We start from the raw sequence: 10,705 nt of genomic DNA on the forward strand, positions 1-10,705 counted from the left end.
CAAAAGTTGCAAGGCTAAAGACCCGAAGCTTGAAAAATACTTAGACACAGTCCGAAGGATCGAAGCTTCCTTCGAAGGATTTTCTGTTAAGAATATCCCTCGAGGGCAAAATGAACATGCTGATTTGTTAGCCAGGTCTGCAGCACAGGGGCTGCCGCTACCTTCGGATGTATTCTTCGAAACAATAAAGGCACCTTCAGTGGAGTTACTTGAAAGAGCAGTTCTTACTATCTCTCCCGTGTACAGTGAAGATTGGAGAACTGAAATAATTTCTTACCTTCAGGGCAACTTCCTATCAGATGACGAAGCTTATAATAAAAGAATAGAGGCAAGAGCTCGTCCGTATATCATTATAGAAGGGGAGTTATACAAGCATGGAGTTTGTGCCCCGCTGCTCAAGTGCTTGTCTAGAGCCGAAGGTATAGAGTTGATGAAGGAGATACATGCAGGCCTTTGTGGATCCCACATCGGATCCAGGCCGTTACTTGGAAAAGTGTTCCGACAAGGTTTTTATTGGCCGAAGGCAGCTTCGGATGCAGCTGAGTTAGTTCAAAAGTGCGAAGGTTGTCAGAAATGTGCAAGAGATCAAAAACAACCTTCGTCTTTGACACAGCTAATACAACCCATCTGGCCATTGCAAAGGTGGGGCCTCGATTTGCTGGGCCCATTACCACCGGCTCAAGGCAATCTGAAATATGTTGTAGTTGCTGTGGAATATTTTTCCAAGTGGATTGAGGCGAAGCCATTAGCTACAATAACTTCGGCCACTGTCCAAAAATTTTTCTGGCAGAATATTGTCTGTCGCTTCGGAGTGCCGAAGGCTATAACTGTAGATAATGGAACACAATTTGACTCCGAAGAATTCAGAAATTTTTGTGATCAAATTGGCACGAAGATCCACTTTGCGTCAGTCAGGCACCCGGAGTCGAATGGGCTTGTTGAAAGGGCCAACGGCATCATAATGACAGGAATAATGAAGCTAATCTTCAATCAACCAAGGGGAAAATGGCCAGATCAGCTTACCAAAGTGGTATGGAGCCATAACACAACAACATCAAGATCTACAGGCTTTACCCCATTTAAGTTGTTATTTGGTGACGAAGCAATAACCCCGGAAGAAGCCAAAGCTGGATCAATAAGAGTGGTAGCTTCGGCAGAATCAAGTCCCGAAGATGCTTGTCTCGTGGAAAAAGATGCCTTAGAAGGGATCAGGCTTCAGGCCGTGGAGAATATCAATAAGTACCAGGCTGAGACAGTTAAATGGCGAGATAGAAAGGTCCGACTAAAAAATATTGAGCCAGGACACTTGGTGCTTCGGAGAGTGGCCAATCCAGATACAGTGGGCAAATTGCAACTGAAATGGGAAGGGCCTTTCTTAGTAGCATCTTCGTCAAGGCCTGGTTCGTACAGACTGAAGGACATGGACGGCAATGAAATTCCAAGATCTTGGAATGCGGATGAGCTTCGGCGGTTTTATGTATAACTCGATGTAATTTTGACTTTTCTTTTCTTTTTCATGGCACCCTTTTCCTTTCTAAAGGGGGAGAAAGGTTTTTAATGGGGCCATCGTATGTAATTTCCTTTTTAGTTTTATAAGAGCAAAATCCCCCAAAGATGTACATGTAAAAGCTGAGAGTGCACCATCGAGTGCCGAAACTAAAAAAGAGAAGAAGCTCCAAAGACGTCCCTAAGGGGATGCAGAGCTCACAGCGAAAAGTCAACGCTGATTCCGCCGAAAGTAAAAGGCGAAGAAGCTCCAAAGACGTTCCCAAGGGAATGCAGAGCTTATACCGTCTAAGTAAGAGACGAAGAAGCTCCAAAGACGTCCCTAAGGGGATGCAGAGCTTACAGCGAAAAGTCAACGCTGATATTGCCTAAGTAAGAGGCGAAGAAGCTCCAAAGTCGTTCCTAAGGGAATGCAGAGCTAATGTGTGGTTGTTTCCAAGTAATGGCTGACAATATGGCTTCGGACATATGCTTCGGACATTCATTCGTGCATTACATTACATCATAACATTCGCATGCATAAGCATTCATTCATAGCATTCGTGTTCCCAAGTGGCTGCTTCGGCAAAAAAGCTTCGGAGAAGTGCCTTTATATGACTTGTTACGCTATGTTGTGTGCAAGAGTGAAAAGTTCCGTTGCTTTGGCACAAAGAAAAGTTTCAGTATAAGGGAGAACTGGATTTTTATGAATCATTGTGTAAAAGAGTAGTAGTCTCTCATGTTTTGTCATGTAAAGGAAAACTTTGGCAGAAAAGAGTAGTAGTTTTTTATGTCTTGCTATGTAAAAGCTTCGGCAGAAAGAAGAAGTAGTCTTTTATGTCTTGCTATGTAAAAGCTTCGGCAGAAAGAAGAAGTAGTTTTTTATGTTTTGCTATATGAAGAGAAGCTTTGGCAAAAAGAGGAAGCGACCGTTTAGGCTTCGTTGTGTACGAAAAGAAGGGAAGGTGTTTTTTCGCCTTCGGCTCAAAATGCTGATTTCGTCCACATCAAAGCGACTTAATCGAAGGGTAAGGATATATTACAAGGTATGTACAAAGTTCCTTGAGAACAGTTCAATTGTATTTACAAAACTTGTTACAAAAGTATCCTGAGTTTTTTCCTATAGTACATTTCTACTGATCTTCATTAAGCTTCAGCTTCGGCGACAGTTTCGGCGACATAACTTAGGCATCACCTTCACCTTCGTCAACCTACATAAATCAAGGAATCGTGAGTAAAAATCAAGTGCAAAGAAAAAGGTAAGTACGAAGTATTATCTCTTACTGGTTCAAGATGGCTTCGTGCTTCATCTCCAGCCTTCTCCCGCCCGCCTTTTGTCCATATCATTTTTATAAATCTGTTGGAGATACTTCGGGCAAGGTCAGGCATATCATCCAGGATTGATGGAGATAAGGCGAAGTTGGGCCTGTTAACAACTTTTCCATGTTCACAGCCAGCCTTCATGAAGGCTGCAGCAGTCCCTCGAGAAGCTACCCAGGCACAGAAATCACCATGCCCAGCTATGACTTCGTCGAGCTCGTCAATTTCCCCCTCAATGTGTTCGAAGGTTTGTGGTAGGTCTTCAGCTGAGGGGGTGAATTTTTCGCTGCTAGCTCCAACCGAATGAAAAATCTTTCTTAGTCGCTGAATGCACTTGTTGCTAAATTCTAGGCATTTTTCTTGAAGATTTGTCAGTAGTTTTCTCAAATCCGAATTTTGCTGAGCTTCGGCTTCAAGTTTTGCATTGAGATCTTGTTTTTCTTGTTCGAACTGCTCAGACTGGCGGAGAAGCTTCGTGTTCAGTTCTAATATTTTTGCTTCAGCTTCCGCCAGTAAACCTTCGGCTGCCTGGAGTTCGAAGTTCTTTTTCTCAAAAGCATCTGATTGTTCCTTTATTTTGTTTTCCAAATTTTCAATTATAACTTCATGCTTTTTATCTTCAAGATCCTGCTGCATTTGCAAGGCCTTGCTCAATAGCATACTCTACACAAACACAACCTTCATCAGACATGTTTTTGTTAGGAGCAATAAAAGTTAGGGGACAAGTCATTTACCTTGAAGTTGGAGTAAAACAAACTACCAACGACATGCTGTCGTCGGTAGCGGCTGATATCTGCTTCTAGCTTCGGAAATCCAATACTCTTGGACAGAGTACTAATAACTCTGGCCCCTGTTTGGTCCCGGATACAATTTAACTTCTCATCATCAACACCTCCGAAGAGGAGTGCCCCAGGTTTGTATCCGCAGGATTGGGCATACTCTTTAAGCTCTTCTATTTCAGCTTTTGTTAGATGTTCTCCAACTAAGTTTTGAAACGCGAAGGTTTCGTTTTTTGAAGCTTCGTCAGCAATTTCTTTTCCTTTCTTTGACGCTACGGTCACAGTTTCTCCGACAGCAGTAGCAGCTTCTTCTGCAGCCATGTCTAGCAGCATTTGGTCAATATGTTCAATTGTGCTCTCTAAATTAAAATCTTCAGCTGAGGTAACTTCGGCGGCTGCGGCCTCCGAAGGTGCAATTTCAATATCTGCTCCCTCTGCAGCCGCTCGTGTTTTTTGGGCCGAAGCTCTCGGCGGTGTTTTGTCAATTACCTCTGTCACGGTAATGATTCTTTGTTTCTTCGCCTTGATTGTTTTCCTTGATTTCTCGGGCTCCTTGTCCTTCTGAAAAAACTTTGTCAGTTGAGGACCTAGTGGACTTAGCTTCGCAGGTAAGGATTCAGTCATTACCTTCAGAATTTCCCCAACAACAGCAGCAGAAGGCGATGCGGGGGTTTCTTCTGCTTCGGATATTTGTTGCTTCGGAGAAGAAGTCTTCTTTTTCTTTTGAATTTTCTTCTTTATTGGTTCTTTTTCACCTTCATCTAAGGCTTCAGTTGCTCTTTTCCTTTTTTGGCCCTTGGCACCTTTGTTCAGGTCTTCGTAATCTGGATATTCGAAGCCCAGGGCGTCCAATACTCGATTCAGCCTTCGTTTTGGACGGCTGCCGAAGGCTGCAGTCATCAATTGATCCTCTTTCTTGGAATAATTACCAAGTATTTCGTTGCACATCACTTCAATCGTATCTAGCCACTCTTGGCAAGGAGTTTTAAAGAATTTCTTAAATTTGAAGTAGTAAGGCAAGCGTACAAGTTCACCCTTTTTCTTTTCCCCCTCCAGCTTCGGCATTTCCCACTCTTTTACACTAGGGAAAACTTTGAAAGCCAAGAATTCCTGGACCAGGTCCCTTGTACCGATATTTTCTGTAATTATTTTGAATTCATACATTGCTTTTTGAGTTGGACCCTCTGGTAACATGTGGCACTGGGGGCGGGTTTCTCCGAAGGTCAGTTCCAGTGGGCTTTGCACAAGCTTCTCTTTATCATCATCAACCTTAACATAGAACCATTCCGATTTCCACCCTGCTGCCCATTTGCTTCGGTAGCTAATCACAGGACACTTTGTAGTTTTCCGATAAGCAAAATTATAGCAACCAAAGTTGTCATGTAATCCATCCTTTCTAGCCTTTGTCTGATAGTGCAGTTCATGAACTCGGCAAAAGCTGTCCGCAAACGGTTCCACCGCCTGGCTTCGGAGTGCCCAAATATAAACATTAAGCCTAACGATAGCATTAGGGGTTAGCTGGTGAAAATAGATTCCAAAATTATTCAATATCTCTGCAATAATCCCGTGAAGGGGGAATCTCAACCCAGCCTTTAAGAAGCTTTTAAAAATAACAATTTCATCTTTCTCCGGCTTTGGGGTAGTCTCTTCTCCTCCGAAGCGTAGTAGCTTCTTTTGATTTTCAGTAAAATAGCCTGACTTTACCATCTTGGACAAGTCAGCCTTCGAAACAGTAGATTTCCCGAAGTCCAAATGGCTGGGTTTGCTTGGTGTGGCAAGGTGATAATCATCTTCGGAGTTTGTTTCCTCAGCTTCTTCTCCTTCTGCTTCAGCGATTGCTTGTTCTGCATCATCAATAGGAATCTTTTCCGAAATCACTAGCCCGGACCGTTGCATGGCTTCGGAGATAGGGACGGTCTCCGAAGCTTCGGTTTCCTCCCCCTCGCGTTCAATCCTAGCAGTAGAACGGATTCTGGCCATGTAGCTATGAACTTGTGAAACTTTAATACTTTTTTCTCCGAAGCAGGTTTCAAGATGGAGCTTCGTTCAATTCTGACAAACAAGCTTCGGCGATGGTTAAAAATTTTGGCAGCAAAACAGTGCAAATAGCAATGAATGCTGTAGTAACTTCACAACTACTTGTCAGTTTATATAGTGCTGCAGGTAAGAAGGCAAAGCGGCGGAATTGTTACACCAGGCGCGCAGTAACTTGTACCCGCTGCGCAGTGGACCGCAAGGATCAAACAGTAACTCTGCAAGGTGGGACCGACACGCGCTCGGAAGTCGGATCGTTTCTCCGCAACGAGCTCAGGGAAGGTGTTTTTTGGACCTTCGGCTTCCCGAAGCTGAAGAGGCTTTTTTCACGGGTCAAGCTCGTTACGAAGAACGATCTAGCACCGCGAAAGGGGCTACTGTTGGGGTTGTGCTTCGGTGTGCCGAAGGTCTCACATGAAGAAACAGCTTCGGCTGAAGTCGTCTCCAAGAGATGGCCGAAGGTCCCTTTTTATGGAGCTTCGGCGTTTTAAACCGACATAGAGATAGAATGACCTTTTTATACATATAGGTCTGAGTCAATGCTGTAAACTTTCGCAAGGGACATAATTGTAATTTGTCACAGGCTGCGACCTGTGCCTATAAATAGATGAACAGTATCTCTGTACTGTTCACGTGAACCTGTCATTTGCTTTCGCATCACGCTTGTACTTCTGCCTTCCGCAGGACCGAAGGTACATTTGTAAATCAAAGTCATTTATATTCATTAATACAAGTAGAGATAATTCTATGACAATATTTAAATGTTTATTTCATATTCTATGATTTATGTGAATGCTTCATTCTTCGTTGTTATGCTTACGAAGGTATGTCCCTCGTAACCTTCGTCCGAGATGCTTTATATCCCGAAGGGATATATCGTTATGGAGGACGAAGGACCTTAACACTTAATATTTTTTGTGTTGCCTTGTTCTTGATTCTTAGCATTTGAGAACAAGTCCCCAACAGGAGCGTTTGTACAACTTGAGCACCACAATAAGCAACAAAATGCAGAATGAACATGATCAAAGGCATAAACACATGTATGCTATAATTCAATCCAAGTTCCGTGAATCTAAGACATTTAGCTCACTACGCAACCTGCAAAAGGTCTTCTCATCTAGAGGCTTGGTAAAGATATCGGCTAGCTGGTTCTCGGTGCTAACATGAAACACTTCGATATCTCCCTTTTGCTGGTGGTCTCTCAAAAAGTGATGCCGGATGTCAATGTGCTTTGTGCGGCTGTGTTCAACAGGATTCTCCGCCATGCGGATAGCACTCTCATTATCACATAGGAGTGGGACTTTGCTCAGATTGTAGCCAAAGTCCCGGAGGGTTTGCCTCATCCAAAGTAGTTGCGCGCAACACTGTCCTGCGGCAACATACTCGACCTCAGCGGTGGATAGGGCAACAGAAGTTTGTTTCTTAGAGTTCCACGACACCAGGGACCTTCCTAAGAATTGGCACGTCCCCGATGTACTCTTCCTATCGACCTTACATCCAGCATAGTCGGAATCTGAGTATCCAACCAAGTCAAAGGTAGACCCCTTTGGATACCAGAGCCCGAAGCAAGGCGTAGCAACCAAATATTTAAGAATTCGCTTCACCGCCACTAAGTGACACTCCTTAGGATCGGATTGAAATCTAGCACACATGTATACGCTAAGCATAATATCCGGTCTACTAGCACATAAATAAAGTAAAGACCCTGTCATTGACCGGTATGCTTTTTGATCAACGGACTTACCTCCTTTGTTGAGGTCGGTGTGTCCGTCGGTCCCCATCGGAGTCTTTGCGGGCTTGGTGTCCTTCATCCCAAACCGCTTCAGCAAGTCTTGCGTGTACTTCGTTTGGGAGATGAAGGTGCCGTCCTTGAGTTGCTTCACTTGGAACCCAAGGAAGTAGTTCAACTCGCCCATCATCGACATCTCGAATTTCTGCGTCATCACCCTGCTAAACTCTTCACAAGACTTTTGGTTAGTAGAACCAAATATTATGTCATCGACATAAATTTGGCACACAAACAAATCACCATCACATGTCTTAGTAAACAGAGTTGGATCGGCTTTCCCAACCTTGAAAGCATTAATAATTAGAAAGTCTCTAAGGCATTCATACCATGCTCTTGGGGCTTGCTTAAGTGCATAAGAGAGCTTACACACGTGGTCGGGGTACCGTTCATCCTCGAAGCCAGGGGGTTGCTCCACGTACACTTCCTCCTTGATCGACCCATTGAGGAAAGCGCTCTTCACATCCATTTGGTACAACCTGAAAGAATGGTGAGCGGCATATGCTAGCAAGATACGAATGGACTCTAGCCTAGCCACAGGAGCAAAAGTCTCCTCAAAGTCCAAACCTGCGACTTGGGCATAACCTTTTGCCACAAGTCGAGCCTTGTTCCTTGTCACCACTCCGTGCTCGTCTTGTTTGTTGCGAAACACCCACTTGGTTCCCACAACATTTTGCTTAGGACGAGGCACCAGTGTCCAAACTTCATTGCGCTTGAAGTTGTTGAGTTCCTCCTGCATGGCCAACACCCAGTCCGGATCTAGCAAGGCCTCTTCTACCCTGAAAGGCTCAATAGAAGAGATAAAGGAGTAATGCTCACAAAAATTAACTAATCGAGATCGAGTAGTTACTCCCTTGCTAATATCACCCAGAATTTGGTCGACGGGATGATCCCTTTGAATCATCGCTCGAACTTGGGTTGGAGGTGCCGGTTGCGCTTCTTCCTCCATCACGTGAACATCTTGTGCTCCCCCTTGATCACACGCCTCCTTTTGATGAACCTGTTCATCATCTTGAGGTGAGGGATGCACCATTGTTGAGGAAGAAGGTTGATCTCGTTCATCTTGTTCCTGTGGCCGCACTTCTCCAATCGCCATGGTTCGTATAGCGGCTGTCGGAACATCTTCTTCATCTACATCATCACAATCAACAACTTGCTCTCTTGGAGAGCCATTAGTCTCATCAAATACAACGTCGCTAGAGACTTCAACCAAACCCGATGATTTGTTGAAGACTCTATACGCCTTTGTATTTGAGTCATAACCTAACAAAAACCCTTCTACAGCTTTGGGAGCAAATTTAGAATTTCTACCCTTCTTCACTAGAATGTAGCACTTGCTCCCAAATACACGAAAGTAAGATACATTGGGTTTGTTACCGGTTAGTAGCTCATACGAAGTCTTCTTGAGGAGGCGATGAAGGTAGACCCTGTTGATGGCGTGGCAAGCCGTGTTCACAGCTTCCGACCAAAAGCATTCGGGGGTCTTGAACTCTCCAAGCATCGTCCTCGCCATATCGATTAGCGTCCTGTTCTTCCTCTCTACCACACCATTTTGCTGAGGTGTGTAGGGAGCGGAGAACTCGTGCTTGATCCCTTCCTCCTCAAGGAACTCCTCCACCTGAAGGTTCTTGAACTCGGACCCGTTGTCGCTCCTTATCTTCTTCACCTTGAGCTCAAACTCATTTTGAGCTCTCCTTAGGAAGCGCTTGAGGGTCCCTTGGGTTTCAGATTTATCCTGCAAAAAGAATACCCAAGTGAAGCGGGAAAAGTCATCAACAATAACTAGACCATACTTACTTCCTCCTATGCTTAGATAGGCGATGGGTCCGAAGAGGTCCATATGTAGTAACTCCAGGGGTCTTGAAGTGGTCATCACATTCTTGCTGTGATGTGCTCCTCCCACTTGTTTACCTGCTTGACAAGCTGCATAAGGTCTATCTTTTTCGAAATGCACATTAGTCAAACCTATCACGTGTTCTCCCTTTAGAAGCTTGTGAAGGTTCTTCATCCCTACATGTGCTAAGCGGCGATGCCACAGCCAGCCCATGCTAGTCTTAGCAATTAAGCATGCATCTAGACCGGCCTCCTCTTTTGCAAAATCAACTAAATAAAGTTTGCCGTCTAATACACCCTTAAAAGCTAGTGAACCATCACATCTTCTAAAGACAGACACATCTACATTTGTAAATAAGCAGTTATATCCCATATTACATAACTGACTAACAGATAGCAAGTTATATCCAAGAGACTCTACTAAGAACACATTGGAGATAGAGTGCTCATTGGAGATTGCAATTTTACCTAGCCCTTTTACCTTGCCTTGATTCCCATCACCGAATATAATTGAATCTTGGGAATCTTTATTCTTGACATAGGAGGTGAACATCTTCTTCTCCCCCGTCATATGGTTTGTGCATCCGCTGTCGATAATCCAGCTTGAACCCCCGGATGCATAAACCTGCAAGGCAAATTTAGGCTTGGGTCTTAGGTACCCAACTCATGTTGGGTCCTACAAGGTTAGTGCAAATATCCTTAGGGACCCAAATGCAAGTTTTGTCTCCCTTGCATTTTGCCCCTAACTTCCTAGCAACTATTTTCCTATCCTTTCTACAAATAGCAAAGGAAGCATTTAAAGCATGATAAATTGTAGAGGGTTCATTTACTTTCCTAGGAACATTAACAACATTTCTCCTAGGCAAATTATGAACAGCATTTCTCCTACCAACATTTCTATTATGCACATAAGAAGAACTAGAAGCAAACATGGCATGAGAATCAAAGACATTATATGAATCAAAAACATTATAACTTCTATTTGCATTTCTAGTATGTCTCCTATCATGGTACATAAAAGCATGATTCTTTTTAGCACTACTAGCCATAGGAGCCTTCCCTTTCTCCTTGGCGGAGATAGGAGCTTTATGGTTTGTCAAGTCCTTGGCTTCCCTCTTGTAGCCAAGTCCATCTTAATTGAGGGGTGTCTACCAATTGTGTAGGCATCCCTTGCAAATTTTAGCTTAACAAAATCACTTTTGCTAGTCTCAAGTTGGGCATTAAGACTAGCTACCTCTTCATTTAATTTAGAAATGCAAGCTAGGTGTTCACTATAAGCATCAATGTTAATATCTTTACACCTAGTGCACGTTACAACATTTTCTACACAAGAGATAGATTTACTAGCAATCTCTAACTTAGCATTCAAATCATCATTAATGCTCCTTAATTTAGAAATTGTCTCATGGCAAGAAGATAATTCACAAGAAAGCATTTCATTTCTTTTAACTTCTAGAGCATGAGATCT

Source organism: Zea mays, chromosome 6, assembly GCF_902167145.1.
Source record: "Zea mays cultivar B73 chromosome 6, Zm-B73-REFERENCE-NAM-5.0, whole genome shotgun sequence".
NCBI classification, from domain to species: Eukaryota; Viridiplantae; Streptophyta; class Magnoliopsida; order Poales; family Poaceae; genus Zea; species Zea mays.